This window comes from Chiloscyllium punctatum, chromosome 3 (assembly GCF_047496795.1).
Source record: "Chiloscyllium punctatum isolate Juve2018m chromosome 3, sChiPun1.3, whole genome shotgun sequence".
Lineage (NCBI taxonomy): Eukaryota > Metazoa > Chordata > Chondrichthyes > Orectolobiformes > Hemiscylliidae > Chiloscyllium > Chiloscyllium punctatum.
In genome coordinates this window covers 106510698-106531088 of record NC_092741.1, presented here as the reverse complement: position 1 = coordinate 106531088, position 20391 = coordinate 106510698, and the positions used below count along the sequence as shown (strand labels likewise).

Here is a 20391-nt window from a genome sequence, read left to right as displayed (position 1 = left end):
ATGTTTGCTGATATCTCAATGTAGTGATTGTAAAGTATACATGGTGAGAGAGAAATGTGTGCAATGACAATATAGAGTGTGCTTACTGAGGAAGTGGTCAGTGTAGTGATTGTAATGTATATACTTGCTTAGTGAGAAATGCATGCAGTTTAAAGTGTGGAATTGCTGAGGGAGACTTGTCGTGATAGTAAAATGCACACATGCTGAGAGAGAACTGTGCGTAAGAATTATAAAGTGTGTACTTGCTGAGGAAAGTGTAAACATGATTGTAAAGTGTAAACATGCTGTGTCTAGTGATTTAAAAGTGAAAACTTTCTGATAGGAGCGGTGTGTAGCGATTTTAAAATATGTACTGCTGACGGGAAGGTCAGTGCAGCTACTTTTAAGTGTATACGTCTGAGGGATACATGTTTGCAGCGTTAGTAAAATGTGTGCCTGCTGAGGGAGAGCAGTGTGCTGTGGGGGTGAAGTGTGCGGTGACTGTCAAGTGTGGACTTGCTGTGATAGAACAATGTGTTATAATTTTGAAGTGTAAACTTGCTGAGGAAGTGTCATTAGTGTAAAGTGTATATTTGCTGTGGGAGAACTTTTTGTAGTGATTGTAAAGTGTCTACTTGTGGAGGAAGCTCTTAGTATAGTGATTATGATATGTATATTTGCTGAGGGAGAGTGTTGATTGTAAAGTATATACTTGCTGGGGTGACTTTAGTGTTGTGGTTGTAAATTAAGTATTTGCTGTGTCTTGATGGTAACGTGCTTACTTGCTGAGAGAACGTTCAGTGGGGTGATTTTAAAGTATGTCCTTGTTGAAGTGGGAGTTACATATCGTGGTTATAAAGTGTCTACTTGTTGAGGGACAGCTGTGTCCTGATTGTACAGTTTATATCCGCTGAGAGAAAACTCTGTAGTCATTGTAAAGTGAATACTTAAAAGGCATCTGGATGGATATCTGAATAGGAAGGATTTAGAGAGATGGGCCAAATACTGGCAAATGGCTCTGGATCAGTTTAGTGTTTCCGCGCTGAACTCTACACTTGCTGGAGGGAAAGTGCACAATGTTGTGCAGTGCATATGAGAGAGCTTGGTGCGCTGGTTACTTGTTGATGGAGTGCTGAGTAGTGGTTGTAAAGTGTATATTGTACTTGTTGAAGGAGCATATTGTGTAAGTAAAGGGAATTGTACAGTTGCTCGGAAAGAACAATGTATTCAAGTTGCTGCTGCCCAGGATCATTTCCCCGCCCCCCTCACTCCAGCGCCTGCGCACTGCAGCCCTGAGACCATGGCAATACTCCTGTAGCTGACAGAAAGCAGAAGCCGCCCGTTGTCTGCTTATCGTTCGTGTACCCTTCAGCTCAGCCACACACTTCCTCAACTTTGCTCGCTGCCCTCTGTGGACAGAGACCTCGGATGGTCAAGCTCTGCTGCTCTTTGTTTCCTTCTCTCTCGCTCCCCGCACCGCTCCTGATGTCGAGGCCTGGCGGCGGCGGCTCTCCCCTCACTTCGGGCTCCAGTACTCAGCTCTGAAGAAGAGTGGCCGGCAGCAGCTGAAAGTGGATCCTTTACGTCTTGTTGCAGCAGCGTCGAGTCAGGTACAGGTGACGTTTTCAACTTCTTTCGAAGTGAGTAGCGGTTGTGCGGTGCATGGTTGTCGGTGGGGTTGGTGTTGGGTGTCTCAAGGCGATATTACAACACGCATCTCAGTGCCTCCCTCATGAAGTGCATTCCTACCATTACCCCATCCCTCTCCACTGTCATTACCTCCTACCCACTCCCATACTCTCCCTTTCCCCATCCTCACTATCATCACCCTTTCTACGACCTCCAACCCCTCCCTCCCCTCTCCCAAATGCACAGTACCATTTGCTTGCTTTACTTTGCAGTACCTTTGCTTTCATTGGCAATACGTAACACATTTATTCCCATCTGTTGTTGAGACAGTGCTGCACCTGTAATCCTTCTGATGGTGCTTCAACAGTAGTGTTGGGTATGGAATTGCAGAACTTTTGTGTAGGGATAGAGATTCTATATCAAGGTCATGATAGTGTATGATTTTGCAATGATCTTGGTTCTGCTGTTGTCTCCTGGGGCTCAGGGTGCTGTCAAAATAAATTTGTTCCCATGTTTGTGCATGATGAAATCTGTTTATGCAGTTTAGTACTTCTGGGAGCACCTTTGCTGATTGAAGATCTGAATGAAGCAGCATAAAGAAGTATTTTTCAAGTTAATTCACACTACTTCAACTCAATTGGCATTATGTATTGCGTTTGCATTGTACTAGAGACAACTATTGAAGTTATTTTGTATTACTTATTAGATAGCAGGATAAGGGTTTGGTCATTTGCCGCCAGTGCACTTTCTAAGCATTTGGAAGTAAGGTAAATGTGATCCAATATTAGCTGTTCCTCCTTGCCTCAGGGCACAACATGCTACTTTTCTATTGCTTATGTTGGACATCTGTGCAGAATGCAAAAATAGTATGAAACGTATTTTAAGTAGTATCTTTGCTTTCTGCAAAAAAATTTCAAAACATCAGTGTGATCTGAGTTTGCTCCCAGAAGTTAAAATTCAGGACACAACTTATTGTTACATCCAGTTCTGGTGGTTCTGAAATAGAGTAGAATCATACAACACAGAAACAGACCCTTCGGCCAAACTGTTTCATGCCGGTCAGATTTCCTGAACTGAACTAGTTCTATTGGCCTACATTTGGCCCACATCCCTCTATACCGACTTATCCACGTACCTGTCCAAATGTCTTTTAAATGTTGTAATTGTATGCACCATTATGACCTCCTTTGGCAGCTCATTCCATATATGCACAACCCTTTGTGAAAAAGTTGTCCCTCAGATCCCTGTCAAATCTTTTCCCCTCTCATTTCAAATCTATGCCCCCCCCCCCCAGTTTTGGACTCCCCTACCTTGGGAAAGAGACTTTGGCAATTCACCTTGTCTATGCCCCTCATGACTTTGTAAACCTTGAAGGTTGGCTCTCGGCTTCCTACACTCCAGGGAAGAGAGATCCCAGTTCATCCAGCCTCTCCTTATAGGTCCAAACCTTCAGTTCTTGGTAACATCCTGATAAATTTTTTTGCACCCTTTCCAGTTTAATTAAATCCTTCCTACAGCAGGGTAGTCTGAATTGTATGCCGTACTTAAAACATGGCCTTAGCAATGTCTTTTAACATGACGTTCCCATTCCTGTACTCAGTGTTTGACCAATGATGGCTTATGTGCCAAATGCCTACATCATGACCCTGTCTACCTGTGACACCACTTTCAAGGAACTATGTATGTGAATCCCTAGGTCTCTCTGTTCGACAACACTCCCCAGGGCCTGACCATTAACAGTTTGTTTTACCAAAATACAACACCTTGCGTTTATCCCAATTAAACTCAGTGTGTCACTCCTTCACCCACTGGTCTAATTGATCAAGACCCATTGTACTTTTCAATAAGTTTCTTCACTATTGACTATATCACCAATTTTGATATTATCTGCAAACTTACTAATCTTGCCTCCTATATTCTCGTCCAATTTTTTGTATAAATATTGAATAACAGTGGGCCCTGCACCGATCCTTGTGGCACACCCCTAGTCATGGACTCCATTTTCAACAACAACCCTCTACCACCACCCTCTATCTCCTACTATCAAGCCAATTTTGTATCCAGTTGGCTAGCTATCCCTGGATCCCAAGTGATCCAACCTTACTAACTAGTCTACTATGCAGAACTTTGTCAAATACTTTGTTAAAGTCCATGTCGACAACATCTATCATTCTGCCTTCATCTATCTTCTTGGTCACCTCTTCAAAAAAAACTCAATCAAGTTTGTGAGACACGATTTCCCCATGCAGAAAGCCATGCTGACTACCCTTAATCAGTCCTTGTCTTTCCAAATGCATGTAGATCCTGTCTCTCAGAATCCTTTCCAACGACTTATCCACCACTGATGTGAAGCTAACTGATCTACAGTTCTCTGGCTTTTCCTTCCAGCCTTTCTTAAATAATGGCACAACAATACCTTCCAGTCTTCTGGCACTTCATTAGTGATGGTCGCTAATACAACTGTTTCAGCTAGGGGCCTCACAATTTTTTCCCTAACTTCTCACAGTGTCCCAGAATACACTTAATCAGGTCCTAGGGATTTTATTTACCTTTATGCATTTTAAAATATCCAGCACTTCCTCTTCTGTGACGTGGACTCTTTACAAGATATCATGGTTTATTTCCTTGAATTCCCTAGCTTCCATGTCTTTCTCCACAGTAAATACTAATGTGAAATATTTATTTAAGGATCTTACCCATTTCCTGTGTTTCCACCCTTAGATGGCCTCATTGATCTTTAAGGGGCTCTACTCTCTCCCTAGGTACTCTTTTGCCCTTAACATACTTGTAGAATCCCTCTGGATTCTCCTTAACCTTATCTGCCAAAGCTATTTCATGTCCCCTTTTTGCTCTCCTGATTTCTCTCCTAAGTGTACTTCTACACCTCCATTCTCCTCCAGGGATTCACTTCATCCCAGCTGTCTATGCCTGACATATGTCTCCTTTTTCTTGACCAGGGCTTCAGTATCTTTACTGTTTCCTACTCCTGCCAGCCTTGCCCTTCACACTAATAGGAGCATGCTGTCCCTGCACTCTCATTATCTCACTTTTGAAAGCCTCCACTTGCCAGACATCTGTCAACTGTCAAACATGGTAATACACCTTACTTGGGGAAAATCAGCATAGATTTGTTAATTCACATTTTTTCGTTAACATATTTAAGTCTGTTCTTAAAGTATCAGGGTAGGTGAGGGTAATGCATGAAATTAAGTATACCTTTAATTTCCAAAGAAAGTTTGATGCAGTGCTGCATAACAGATTTGAGAGTAAAATTACACTTGTGGAATAAAATGGATATATGGATCAACATGGTTTTGAAATTGATTTGGTGGCAGGACACAAATCAATAATGAAGTGTTTTGAATTGAAGAAATGTTTATAGGGAAGTTTGCCAGGAGTTGGCATTAGGTAAATTCTCTTCCCCAGAGAGCAGTGAAGACAAGATAATTGAATGTTTTTAAGGCTAAGTTAGATTCTTGACTGAGAAGGGAGTCAAGGGTGTAGGGGCTGGACAGGTAAGTAAAGGCCAGGATCAGATTGATTATGATCTTATCAAATTGCAGGGCAGGCTTGAGGGTCTGAATGGAATACTATTCTTCATTTTTGTGCTTTTTTTTGTGACAGCTGTAATTCTTTCTATATTTTAGTGACACTTTGTGTGGAATGTAATTTGAACATTTGTGGACATGAAAGAATTTGAAAGAATTGTGAACCGAGGAAGTCAATTTACCAGAACATAGAAAAAGGGCTTGGTGGAATAACAAGCATTTGAGAGATGAAATTTAATGCAGAAAAGTGTGAAGTGATTCATTTTGGTGATAAAAATTAAGAGTAGAAATCAAAGTATAAATAGTACAGTCTTAAAGGGTGTTCATAAGTATGGAGACCTGTGATTTACATGCACATCATTTGAAGCTGGTATGACAGGAAGATTGTACGTTAAAAACAAGAGTTCTCCTGGGCTTTATCGAAAGGACTGGAGAGTACAAAAGCACAAAGTACAGTAAACCTGTAAATAAAACAGGCTTTAAAGGCTGAACACATTAGAGAGGGTGCAATGAAGATTCACAGGAATGAAACAATCGTGAGAATATTCAGTTCTATAAATGGAAGTGAGTCAAAAGCAGATATTGCTGTATGAATTCAGCGGGTCTGGCAGCATCAGGGAGAGAAACCGAGAGTAAACGTTTCGAGTTGAGTGACCCTACCGCTTCCTCTTCACAGATACTGCTAGACCTGAGTTCCTCCAGCAATTTGTTTTTGTTTCAGATTTCCAGCATCCACAGTTCTTTTTTATATTTCAGAGAAGAGATTGGTGTTCCCCTTCAAAATTAAGAGGGTGCTGCATTAAAATTTTAAGAGGTATCCAAAATTGTATGAGGTCTGGCCAGAGTAGATTGAGCAAAGCTGGTCCTGTTGGTGGAAGGCTTGACTTGGAAGATACTGACCAAAGATGATTTACTTAAAAAGCAATGACAACCTGAAGAAAAATCGTATTATGTAGTGGATAGTTAGAATCTGGAATCCACTGCTTAAGGTGTAGTAGAGGCAAATTCAATTGCAGCATTCTAAACAGAATTAAATCATTAGTTGAAAAGGAATAAAAAAGCAAGATAATGGGGAAAAGACATGAGGGTTGTGCTAGTTGACTTACTCTTGCAGAGGACCAGCAGAGAGACAATGGTCTGAATAATCCACAATTCTGTCAGTAATCAGCACTGTAATCAATACATTTTTATTTACAAAATGTTGGTAAGCAGTTTATTTTTAGGTAATAAGAGCTTTAGCATAATTTCTTAGGTGAGGAATGAAATAAAATGGAAATATTTTACTTTAAATACAGCTTTACACTAATTTTAATCTTATCAAAATACCATGAAGGATATTGTAGGGATTAGTTGAATGCCATTGTTAAAATCTCCAGTCATTTATTGGTCGGAGACTTTTTCGAGTAACAAAATGAAGATGACGTTCTAGTTGTAACTTGTATAAATTTATGGAGGTAATTGCATTGTTACAAGAATTGCCCTGTATTTCAATTAGTGCACCAAGCAATGAAGCTACATTCTTTGTAGTTTCATCTATTACATGATGGAATACAATTCTAACAAACCCTTTATTTAAAAGGGAAAAATGTCAGGGATAGTACTGTTTGTTCAAAGTTAACATAAGAACTAGGAGCAGGAGTATAGAATTTGGTGATTGGATGTCTCAATTAGATCTCCGCTCATTCTTCTAAACCTCAGCGTATATGTCCAACCGCTCTATGCTTCTTAAGATGAATTGCTTACCTCTGGAATTAATCTAGCAAATCTCGTCTGAACTGCCTCCACTACAACTACACCCCTTGGTAAGCTTGGTCTGCCATTCAGTATGATCATGGCTGATCCCATCTCAGCCTCAACTCCACTTGCCTGCCAAGTACCCACAACCCTTCAACCTGTTAGGAATTAAAAATGTGTCTACCTCCTCCTTAAATATACTCCATGTCCTGGCATCCACTACACCCTATGCTGAATTCCACAGATCCACGGCCCTTTGAGAAGTAATTTCTCCTGATCTTAGTTTTAGGAAAGCTTATCTAAAACAATGGCTACTTGTTCCAGATTGTTTTCTCTTGTGGAACATCCTGTCCACGTATACTGGTCAGTCCCCTTTTGTATCTTGTATATCTTAATTAGATCTCCCCTCGTTCTTCTAAACTTCAGAGAGAATAGGTCTAACTGCTGAAACACTCTTCATAAGATAAACTGGTCACCCCTGGAATACATCTATTGAATCTCCTCTGAACTGCCTCTGTTGCAATGACTTCCTTTATCGAGTAAGGGGATCAAAACTGTATACACTTCTCCAGATGCTGGCTCACTAATATCTTGTGCATCTGCAGTAATACTTTCCTAATTAATATTCTATTCTGTTGGCAATAAATGCCAAAATTCTAAGTGCCTTCCAAATTAATTAGTGTACCTGCACACTAATTATCTGCAATTCATGCATGAGGACATTCAGATTCCTTTGCACTGAAGTACACTGAATTTTAGATTAGATTACTTAGTGTGGAAACAGGCCCTTCAGCCCAAGTCCACACCGAACGTCCGAAGGGCAACCCACCCAGACCCATTCCCCTACATTTACCCCTTCACCTAATATTATGGGCAATTTAGCATGGCTAATTCACCTAATCTGCACATTTTTGGACTGTGGGAGAAAACCGGAGCACCCGGAGGAAACCCACGCAGACACTGGGAGAACATGCAAACTCCATACAGGCAGTTGCCCGAGACGGGAATTGAACCTGGGTCTCTGGTGCTGTGAGGCAGCAGTGCTAACCACTGTGCCACCATGCCGCCCATTTTAAAGCAATCACCAACCCTGAGGCAGCAGGGTCAGGGTTTCTCTCTCCATTAAGATAATTTGCCTTTCTGTTCTTTCAACAATAATGGATAACCTTGTTCTTATCCATGTTAAATGTTGGCCTGTTCACCTAAGCTACCATATCCATTTGTAAATTTCTGATTTCTTTATCGCAACTTATATTTTAATGTAATATGCAAATTTGGTTATATTTCCTCTGATCCTGCATCCACGTCATTATTTAGATTATAAATAGTTATTATCTTACTAGTCACATCTTAACAACCAGAAAAAAAGCATCATTTATCCCAACTGTCAGCTTTCTGTTGGTAAACCAATCCTCCATCCAAGTGAATAAATTGCCTCACCCCCATGTGGTCTTACTTTGTGCATTAACTTACTTTTGTGCAGCACCTGGAGGTCCTCTTGTGGTGCAGTGGCAGAGTCCCTATTTCTGGATCAGAAGGCCTGTGTTCAAGTCCTACCTTCCCCAGATGTGTGTAATAACATCACTGACACAGGTTGTTTAGGTTAAAGAAAATATTTTGTGCAGCACCTTATCAAAGTCCACACACTACATTTGAAAGATCTCTACTATCCAATTTGCTTGTTACAACTGCAAAGCACTCTAGCAAGCTATTAATGTGATCTGTTACTCAAAACCATTCTGACTTTGGATTGCATTTTGTTTTTCCAAATGACCTGTTATTGCTTCCTTAATAGATTCTAATAATTTCCCAATGACAGATTTTTAACTGGGCTATAGGTTCATTTTTTCTGCCTCCCTCCCTTTTTAAAGATCACCATTTTCCACTGGATTCTTTCCTGTATTCAGGAAATTTTGGAATGTTATGACCAGTGCTGCCTCACAGCGTCAGGCACCCGGGTTTGATTCCAACCTTGGGTGTGTGGAGTTTGCAGATTTTCTCCATGTCTGCTTGGATTTCCTCCAGGAGTTCTGGTTTCCTCCCACTCCAAAGATATGCAGGTTAGGTGAATTGGCCATGCTAAGTTGCCTGGCCAATCAGAGATATGTAGGTGATGTGCATTGTTCAGGGAAATGTAGAATAATAAGGTAAAGGAATGGGTCTTGATGGGTGACTCTTTGGAGGGTTGGTGTGGACCTGTTGGGGATTCTATATTTTGTTCTGTTCTATTCTATAATCTCTGCTGCCACTTCCTTCAGGACCCCAGAGGCCATCAAAACCTCTCATCTTCCCTGCCTTCATGGATTCATACAGCACAGAAAAGCTCTTCGCCCCATCGAGTCTGCACTGTCATAAGTACCATTAAAAGTGCACTAATCCCATGTTCCTGCATTTGCCCCATATCCTTTAATCCTAATATTTTGATCAGTACTTTTTGCTACTGATGTTGATTGTTATGGATTCCATATTTATACGTTCATTTCTACACTGCGGAAATCAGGAAACTCTTGTGGGTTCAGCTGTCTAAGATGAATGAAAAAAGTATATCTACAAGTCGAATTGATGTAGTTTGGATTTCTATCCTTTGCTCCTATTGATTGAGTGTCCAGTTTCTACCAGCAGAGCACGACAGCGGTAAAATCAAATAATTTGTCAAGGGCAATTACCTATTTCAAATGACTTATTTTGGAAGTGTGAACATAAGGGAGACACTTCTCTGGGGGGAAGTGAAATGTAAAGCAGTTTATTTTGTTGACATGGTTCTGATAAACTGACTTCCATACAAATTAAATTAGAAAGTGTGCACATCCAAATACACTTTACCATTAAATTGTGATATAACTAGGACTATATTTATCATTTTTAGTAGAACATACAAGGACTTGGAAATTCTGTAAGTATTAGATTTGCTTGTGTTTAATTTATGCTGGGAGCTAGATTTTGCAGGATCGTTCCTTTTAGGATGAGCTTTGCATTGAACACTTTATCCCTGGAGAAACCTTTCAAGGTATGGGACAATTTTGAATTGAAGGATTCAAGTTGTTGACTTAGTAACCATATTTTAGCAGTTATGGCACTGAAGACCAGTAAAGACCTCTCTTTGAGATTTTTCATGGTTTCAAGTTTGCAGTTGTAGCTGTTTTTCGACTGTAATGAAGACAATTGTTCATGTAGTTTATAATTATTATCTGAAATAAATTTTAATGATTGCATTAAGCTAATGTTTCTTTGTACAAATTTAATTTTTAAGGCAAATCTCTGGGAATTGCAACATTAAAGCTTTATATTGTTCCAAATAACTTGAAGAATAAAGGAAAGCAATTTCATTGCATTGAATTTTCATAAAATGGGAATTTTTGTGTAAAAGGAGAACTTATTAGTTGCAGCTTTTAATATAGATCTTTGTAATTGGAATAAGTGTGTTTCCCAGAATTCTTTATTCAAAACGTTGAGATGCAATTGTCATAGAGTCCTAGAGATATACAGCATGGAAACAGACCCTTCGGTCCAACTCGTCCATGCCGACCAGATATCCAGACCCAAAATAGTCCCAACCTGCCAGAACCCGGCCCATATCCCTCCAAACCCTTCCTATTTATACATCCATCCCGATGCCTTTTAAATGTTACAATTGTACCAGCCTCACCACTTCCTCTGGCTGCCCATTCCACACATGCACCACGCTCTGCGTGAAAAGGTTGCCACTTAGGTCTTTTTTATATCTTTCCCCTTTCACCCTAAACCTATGCCCTCTAGTTCTGGTCTCTTCCACCCCAGGAAAAGAGCTTGTCTATTTACCCTATCCAGGCCCCTCATAATTTTATGAACCTCTATAAGTTAACCCCATAGCCTCTGACGCTCCAGGGAAAACAGACCGAGCCTATTCAGCCTCTCCCAATAGCTCAAATCCTCCAACTCTGGCAATATCCTTGTAAATCTTTTCTGAACCCTTTCAAGTTTCACAACATCCTTCCCATAGGTCCCATAGGAAGGATACCAGAATTGCACACAATATTCCAACAGTGGCCTAACCAATGTACTGTACAGCTGCAACAGGATGTCCCAACTCCTGTACTCAATACACTGACCAATAAAGGAAACATACCAAATGCCGCCTCCACTATCCTATCTACCTGTGACTCTACTTTCAAGGAGCTATGAACCTGCTCTCCAAGATCTCTCTTCAGCAACACTTCCTTGGACCTTACCGTTAAGTCCTGCTAAAATTTGCTTTTCCAAATGAAGCACCTTGCATTTATCTAAATTAATGTCCATCTGCCACTCCTCAGCTCATTGGACTGTCTGATCAAAATCCCATTGTAATCTGAGGTAACCTTCACTGTCCACTACACCTCCAATTTTGATGTCATCTGCAAACTTACTATCTATACCTCCTTTGTTCACCTCCAAATCATTTATATAAATGATAAAAAGTAGTGAATCCAGCACTGATCCTTGTGGCACTCCACTGGTCACAGGCCTCCAGTCTGAAAAATAACTTTTCACCACCACCCTTCTACTTTTTGAGCCAGTTCTGTATCCATGTATTCCAAGAGACCTAACCCTGCTAATCAGTCTCCCATGAGGAACCTTGTCGAATGCCTTTACAGAAGTTTACCGCTCTGCCCTCATCAATCCTCTTCTTCAAAAAAACTCAATCACTGGTCTATAGTTCCCTGGCTTGTCCTTACCACCCTTCTTAAACAGTGGCACCACGTTAGCCAATCTTCAGTCTTTCAGCACGTTACCTGTGAGTATCGATGATACAAATATCTCAGCAAGAGGCCCAGCAATCATTTCCCTAGCTTCCCATAGAATTGATGGTGGATGCGTTGGTGATTATTTTTCAGAGTTTGATAGATTTGGGATCAGTTTCTACGGATCGGAGGGTGGCTAATGTTGTACCACTTTTTAAGAAAGGTGGGAGAGAGAAAGCAGGAAATTATAGACCAGTTAGTCTGATCTCAGTGGTGGGAAAGATGCTGGAGTCTATTATAAAGGATGAAATTATGACACATCTGGATAATAGTAACAGGATAGGTCATGGTCAGCATGGATTTATGAAGGGAAAATCATGCTTGACTAATCTTCTGGAATTTTTTGAGGATGGAACTCTGAAGATGGACGAGGGAGATCCAGTAGATGTAGTGTACCTGGACTTTCAGAAAGCTTTTGATAAAGTCCCACATAGGAGGTTAGTGAGCAAAATTAGGGTGCATGGTATTGGGGACAAAGTACTAACTTGGATTGAAAGTGGGTTGGCTGACAGGAAACAAAGAGTAGTGATAAACTGCTCCATTTTGGAATGGCAGGCAGTGACCAGTGGCGTACTGCAGGGATCAGTGCTGGGACCGCAGCTTTTTACAATATATATTAGTTATATAGAAAATGGTATGTGTAATAACATTAGCAAATTTGCTGATGATACTAAGCTGGGTGGCAGGGTGAAACGTGAGGAGGATGTTAGGAGATTACAGGGTGACCTGGACAGGATAGGTGAGTGGTCAGGTGCATGGCAGATGCAGTTTATTGTGGATAAATGCAGATGCAGTTTATTGTGGATAAATTATCCACTTTGGTGGCAAGAACAGGAGGGCAGATTACTACCTAAATGGAATCAATTTAGGTAAGGGGACAGTACAAAGAGATCTGGGTGTTCTTGTACACCAGTCAATGAAGTTAAGCATGCAGGTACAGCAGGTAGTGAAGAAGGGTAATAGCATGCTGGCCTTCATAACAAGAGGGCTGAAAATGTGTTGCTGGAAAAGCGCAGCAGGTCAGGCAGCATCCAAGGAACAGGAGAATCGACGTTTCTGGCATCAGCCCTTCTTCAGGAACCTTCTTCATAACAAGAGGGATTGAGTATAGAAGCAAAGAGGTTCTTCTGCAGCTGTACAGGGCCCTGGTAAGACCACACCTGGAGTATTGTGTGCAGTTCTGGTCTCCAAATTTGAGGAAAGACATTCTGGCTATTGAGGGAGTGCAGCATGGGTTCACGAGGTTAATTCCTGGAATGGCGGGACTACCTTACGCTGAAAGACTGGAGCGACTGGGCTTGTATACCCTTGAGTCTAGAAGACTGAGAGGGGATCTGATTGAGACATATAAGATTATTAAAGGATTGGACACTCTGGAGGCAGGAAACATATTTCCGCTGATGGCTGAGTGCCGAACCAGAGGACACAGCTTAAAAATACAGGGTAGACCATTTAGGACAGAGATGAGGAGAAACTTCTTCACCCAGAGAGTGGTGGCTGTGTGGAATGCCCCTCCCCAGAGGGCAGTGGAGGCCCAGTCTCTGGATTCATTTAAGAAAGAGTTGGATAGAGCTCTCAAGGATAGTGGAATCAAGGGTTATGGAGATAAGGGAGGAACAGGATACTGATTAAGGATGATCAGCCATGATCATATTGAATGGTGGTGCAAGCTCGAAGGGCAGAATGGCCTACTCCTGTGCCTATTGTCTATTGTCTCTTGTACATCTGATCAGGTCCTGGGGATTTACCCACCTTTATGCGTTTCAAGACATCCAGCACTTCCTCCTCTGTAATCTTGACATTTTTCAAGATGCCGCCATCTATTTCCTTACATTCTATATCTTCCGTGTTCAGATCCAAAATACTACTTTAGTATCTCCCCTATCTCCTCCGGCTCCAAACAATGGCTGATCTTTAAGGGACCGTATTCTCTTCCTAGTTACTCTTTTGTCCTTAATGTATTTGTAAAAGCCATTTGGATTCTCCTTAATTCTATCTCATGTCCCCATTTTGCCCTCCTGATTTCCCTCTTAAATATACTCCTACTGCCTTTATACTCTTCTAAGGATTCACCCAATCCATCCCGCCAATACCTGACGTTTGCTTCCTTACTTTTCTTAACCAAATCCTCCAATTTCTTTAGTCATCCAGTAATCCCTATACCTATCTGCCTTTCCTTTCACCCTAACAGGAATATACCATCTGTGGACTCTAGTTATCTCATTTCTGAAGGCTTCCCATTTTCCAGCTGTCCCTTTACCTGTGAACATCTGCCCCTGATCAGCTTTTGAAAGTTCTTGACTAATACGATCAAAATTAGCCTTTGTCCAATTTAGAACTTCACCTTTTAGATCTGGTCTATCCTTTCACATCACTATTTTAAAACTAATAGAATTATGGTCGCTGGCCCCAAAGTGCTCGCCTACTCACACCTGTCACCTGCCCTGCCTTATTTTCCAAGAGTAGGTTAGGTTTTGCACCTTCTCTAATGAGTACATCCACATACTGAATCATAAAATTTTCTTGTATATACTTAACAAATCCCTCTCCAAATCCCTCTCAAATCCCTTAACGCTATGGCAGTCCCAGTCATGTTTGGTTAAAATCCCCTACCTTATTATTCTTATAGATAACTGAAATCTCCTTACAAATTTGTTTCTCAATTTCCCTCTGACTATTAGGGGTGCTAAAACGCAATCATAATAAGGTGATCATCCCTTTTCTTATTTCTCAGTTCCACCCAAATAACTTTCTTGGATGTATTTCCGGGAATATCCTCCTTCAGTACAGCTGTAATGCTATCCCTTATCAAAAACATTACTCCACTTCGTCTCTTGCCTCCCTTTCTGTCCTTCCGATAGCATTTGTATCCTGGAACATTAAGCTGCCAGTCCTGTCCATCCCTGAGCCACATTTCTGTAATTGCTATGATATCCCAGTCCCATGTTCCTAACCATGCCCTGAGTTCATCTGCCTTCTCTGTTAGGCATTGAAATAAATGCAGTTTTATTTGTCAGTCCTACCTTGTTCTGTGCTGTGTCCATGCCTGCCCTGACTGTTTGTCTCACTTCTTTTCTCGACTGTACCTGTCGCAGATTGATCTCTTTCCTCACTATCTCCCTGCCCCCCCAACACACACACTCTTACTACTTTAAATCCTCCCGAGCAGCTGTAGCAAATCTCCCTCCCAGTCCCCTTCCAATTTAGGTGCAATCCATCTTTCTTGTGCAGGTCACTTCTACCGCAGAGGAGATTCCAATGATCCAAAAGTGTGAATCTTTCTCCCAAACACTAGCTCCTCAGCCATGCACTCCTCAGGAACCATCCTATTCCTACCCTCACTAGCTCGTAGCATCACTAGTAATCCATTTATTACTGGTCTCGAGGACCTCCTTTTTAAATTCCAGCCTAACTCTTTATATTCTCCCTTCAGAAAATCATCCTTTTCCCTTCCTATGTCGTTGGTTCCAATGTGTACAATGACCTCCTGCTGGGTCCTCTCACCCTTGAGAACATGCTGCATCAAGTGCAGGCAGTCCCAGGGTTGCAAATGGATTCTATTTGAGTCAAATTGTAAGTTGAAAAGTGTGGAGCTGGAAGCGTTTGAGGAGCAGGAGAGTTGACATTTCGGGCATAACCTCTTCATCAGGAATGAGTGGGTGGACCAAGCTGGCTGAGAGATAACTGGGAGGGCAGGGGGTGGGGTTGTTGGGTGGGGGGCGTGGAAGTAGTTGGGAATGTGATGAGTAGATTGAAGGGTGATGGTGATAGGTCAGAAAGGAGGGTGGAGCGGATAGGTGGGAAGGAGGACCACACTTTGCGACTCTGATCTCCAGCGTCAGCAGTCCTCACTTTCTCCCAGTTGAGTCTACTTGTAAGTCAATTTGTACACAAGTCAAGCACCACAAAAACAGAGATCTCCTGGTTTAATGGTAATGGTGGAGTGCGGAATATTAGTGCGGCCTTTAGGTTTCATATTGTATAGGAGGACAGTTCTGCTGTTGACAGCCCATAGCACCTCATGGATGCCCAGTTGCTAGATCTGCTCAATCTGTCCTATTCTGCACAATGGTCATGACACTCAACACAATGCAGGTCAGCGTGAAGATGGGATTTCATCTCCAGAATGATTGTGCAGTTTCATTCTTGCAGCAGATAAATTGTTGAATTGCCTCAGTGTTCATTCTGTATTTGCTATCTGCATTTGGTTCTCCCAATCGTGTTTGACATGGAGTACTGATTGATCAGATGGGTGGTGGTGGGAGTGGGATGGGGGGTGGAAGTTACTTGCTGGGAATGATTTATTTTCATCTGCAACCTCTTTTTTTTAAAAAAAATCTGCAAGTAATTTACATTCTCCAGTATTTTTAGTTTTGTCCCGGCAATTGCAAGTTTATTTCCCTTCAATACCTTTCTTAAAATGATTTCTGACAAACATGTCAGAATACTGCTTCCAAAGATGTGATTGTTCAAGGAGGGGAATACATTCAAATTAATTCTGCAGTACCAAGCTTACCATCAAATAATAACTGGGTTAATTCACGTAAATAATAGAAGTGTATTACAATGTGGTTCCATATACTGTGAATTTCATTATGGCATGGAGCTGTTGTGGTTCCCAAAATAGGGAAATCTTTATTTCAACCTTCATTTTGGTCATTACATGTAAGATAAATAATTTTCTAACTTATGCAATCCAGCTATAAATAAAATGGTTACACTTTTTGCATTCCACTGCCTGCGTTATAACGGATTTCAGCTGTACTTCACATTCTCATGATTTTCTTTCCAAGTTGATGGAAAGCTGCCTTGTGTTATCTTTGGTATTTTAGTGAGATGTAGATTGGAACTCCCCCTAGCATAAGAGCAGTATTGTTAAAGATACTTATCACTTCATAGAGGCTGTTAACTCACTCACTGTAACTGTGTCCACTGTTGCCGTTAACAATCTGCACACTAATATAGAAATTGAAGTATACAGGCTGCTAAAATATCTAATAAAATTCCCCAACCTGACAAACCCAATGAAGCTATCGTATAGTTACTGAATTTAGGTTTAGCAAAAAATGACTTTGAGCTCAAAGCAAAGGCACAGCTATGAATGAGAAACTCCCCCCAGCCTCTGCAAACATATAGATGGCAGACTGGAAAGAGAGTGTATTTTAAGTGGCCATTGATGAGTTTCTACAGATATGAGTAACATATTAAGTGTTAGAACCTTGACAGAAGCATAATTAGTAGAATTAATCAATGTTGCCAAGAAACATCGCCCTTCCATTAAACTTCAGGTTACAGTGCAAAAGGAAAGCATTACATTTCTGGATAATATGGAATTTAAGTGATCAAAAAAATCAACAGCATAAACAAGCAAAATAATAACTGAAACGCACGTACATATGCATATGATTACTTCATGCATTGAAATTGAAACTTTAAACTATTATGAGTTGAGCATCTCCTCAAAGGAAATAAAAGAAAGACAATGGATTCAGGGTTAATTCTTACACTTTGTTTTTAGCCAAGTTTGAGATGTGTCTGGTTTTTCTGGAGAGGTTTTTGCTTTGACTCCTAAAGTGTTTTCTCGTATGGTACCAAGCTCACCACATTAATTACCTACCATGTTCCTGTGTCTCAAGTCTGATTTCCACCTCATCTGTTCCTGGAGCAATTCAATCCATACCCCAAATTCACCAAACTTGTCTTGACATTTGCTCCAGGCATGGCTGGCAGGGAAATCAATGCCCTACTTTGTGTACAGGGACCTGGAGGTTCTGTTTTGCAGGCTGATACTGAGACAGGACTCATCCCCAAGGACTAACAGTGGAGGCCGTCACATCAGACCATTGCCAACGTGGTCTGATTAGCCACCCAGGTTAAAGCAGTCTCAAGTTTGGAGAAATACCCAGCACTGTAGGTATAAGATTAATGGCTTTCTCCACTTCACTCTCACTCAACCTACCACTGCTACTGCAACCTCTTCTCATTAAGGCTTGTGCTGTATTACTCTAATTGCCTGCAGTATCTTCCCTCATTCACTCTCACCTACTCCAACCTCTGACACCAATAATCCTGTATGCCCTCTGCTCGACCTAATTACTCACTTGCTTGGGATACTTCCCCACCTGCACCAGAAGAAATAACTGTGTCACCCACTTTCATCTTCCTTTCTACCTGTCTCTTTATCATTCCAGAAGGAAAACTGACCTTGAAAGGACAGGAGGGACAGGACAAGTAGCAGGGTGCCCAACATTCAGTTTTTCACTCCTTTTATGGAGGATCCTGACTCTGCTAAACCTAGAATGGCTGCCTCCAAGTCCCTAGTCATAGCCACACAACATAGAAACAAACTACATCTGTGTTGACCAACAAACATTAAAGTATACTAATCCTGTTTACCTGCTCTTGATCTATAACCTACTATGCCCTGGCATTTTAAGTGCTTATCGAAATGCAACTTAAATGTTGAGAATATCTACCTCCACCACACTCTCAGGCAACATGTTCCATACTTCTACTACCCCTGCATGAAAAAAGTAATCCTCTGATCTCCTCTAAACCACTGGCCGTTCATCATAAACTTGTGCCCTCTGGTCTGCCAGGTGAAAATGATACGAATGTTCAACCTTGTCTGTGCCTCTCATAATTATGCATCAATCAGATCCCCTCTCAGCTTTCTTTGCTCCATGGAAAACAAACTGAGGCTATCCAGTCATAATCGAGACTTTTCATCCCAGGCAACATCCTGGTGAATCTCCTGTACACCCTCAGTGCAGTGTCCTTCTAGTAATGTGGTGACCAAAATTGCATACAGTTGTTTTCCGTGGTTTGGACACTTGGACCAGTTTCTATGTAAACTTTTTTTTCAAGTACTATACTTGTGAGACAAATAAAGGGTTGATATGCAGTTCAGTGCAAATGTATTCACAAAATGCACTAAACACGCAAAAGGAGCCATAAGGCTGAATATTAACCAAATCCTTACTCTTTTGCTATAAAATTCCTGATGCTTCACAGGAGCAATGTTTAAGCAGCACTGAATAGGCAGGAAAGGGAGATTTTGGAGCATATGCAGGCAGACGGGATTGATTTAGCATGGTTTCGTAGTCAGTGCAGCAATAGTGTAGAAGGTAAAGGGCTTTTGCCTGAAACGTCGATTTCGAAGCTACTTGGATGCTGCCTGAACTGCTGTGCTCTTCCAGCACCACTAATCCAGAATAGTGTAGAAGGACCTGTTTGTACAGTGTTCAAAGTTCTTCCATTAATTGCTCTGTTAAATTGCAATGTTAAATCTTTGTCTTTGCAGTCTTTATCTAAACTACTGCTGGCTACCAGACTAGGACCAGGTATTACCTGTGTAGTTAAACTTGACTGTTTGTCTGGTCAACTTTGAACTTGAAGGTTGGTCTCGCACGTGGTTGTCTTCTCTCTCCCCCACTTTCCAGGTAGTTGGAGCTCCACAGCTGAGCCATGTCAAATCAGGAGGTGTTGCTTCTTATCCCTCCCTGGTGTCTGCTTCCAGGTTGTTCACCATTCCTCAGCCATTCAGTCTTCAGTTCAGTGGGATCTGTGATGACGTATACGCAAGACACTGGAGCTGATGGGTTAAGGGAATTTCGCCTCCCCATATGTGATCATAGCAGGAGCCTGGAGCTCCAATACACAAAACCAGTCTCATTTTCCAGGGCAAGTATGGGCTGGACTTTACCTGCCTTTCTCTTATTTGAAGGCTTTGTGCTTGACGTGTCCCAAAAGTCCCATCAGGTCTGGCTGCTCAAAGGTTGTAATTCTAGTTTTGGGCCTAGCTGTTCAGGCCTTGGGCTTACCTGGCCACAGTCCTTCCTCTTGGAGTCAAATGAGCATCAGCAAAATAGGATAATTGAACTCTGACCATGCTGTTCCCAATTGACAGCATCAACTATCTAAAATGATTACCTACTCAGAAATTGAAGAATGAAAAATAAATACAAATAAACACAAGGAAGAACCAAGTTAAAAATCACACGACACCGAATTATAGTCCAACAGGTTTATTTGGAAGCACTAGCTTTGAACAATGCAGTGTTGGCGACTAACAAAGCTGTACATCGTTGGTGGATGTGTGGTCAGCTCATATTTAGTTACCAATAAGCTCAGACAGCTTTCATCAAGTTGGCGACGGATCAGCAGGACTGCTTTCGGCCGTCGGAGCCTGGGGCTCGTCCGCTCTCATCTGCTTTCGTTGTTTTTTTCTACTTTTCGTCTTTTAAAACCTTTTGAGGTCGGCGCATCAACATTGCAAGGCAGCGAGTGTGGGCCGTTCGCGAAACGGTGGCAGCCTCCCGGCGGTTGGACACAGCAGCAAGTTCGCAACTCCTCCTCCTCCTCCCCGTCGATCAAGGATCTGAGTCAGCAGGATGTTCATGACTCCTCCCGGGCGGGGTCAGCGGCGGAAACGCCGATCTCCTCCGTGCGATTGGAGGCAGCGGCGACTGTGAAGCTTCTCCCGGTGTTTAGAGACGGCCGTGGCAGTGAAAGACTGTAGGCCGCAGGTAGGCCCAGGTACCTGCGTCGGAGGCTGAGCGATCCACACAGCGACATTGAGATGGGACTTTAACATTTTTGTTTCTTTTTGTGCTTTTTTTTATTTCTATATTTTCAAAAATTCTGTTTTTTGTAACCAAATGGTGCCCGAGAATTGTGACTGTACACTTGTTAACTGTACTCCTACATTCCTATACCATTGCCTGACAATAAAATCTAATTCT

At 41.6% G+C, this 20391-nt stretch overlaps 1 protein-coding gene across 6 annotated transcripts in view; it reads left to right on the top strand.

The window, feature by feature from the left end:
- Window positions 1-1276: 1276 nt before the first annotated feature.
- The window catches only part of fam135a (family with sequence similarity 135 member A), a 306374-nt gene continuing 287259 nt past the window's right edge, over window positions 1277-20391 (top strand). For 5 of the 6 annotated variants that reach the window (XM_072557991.1, XM_072557972.1, XM_072557981.1 and 2 more), the window contains exon 1: window positions 1277-1589. The gene's annotated coding sequence lies outside the window, so the exon portion shown is untranslated. Of the gene's footprint in view, window positions 1620-20391 lie in introns of all 6 variants that reach the window. The other variant, XM_072557963.1, reaches the window with a different exon arrangement.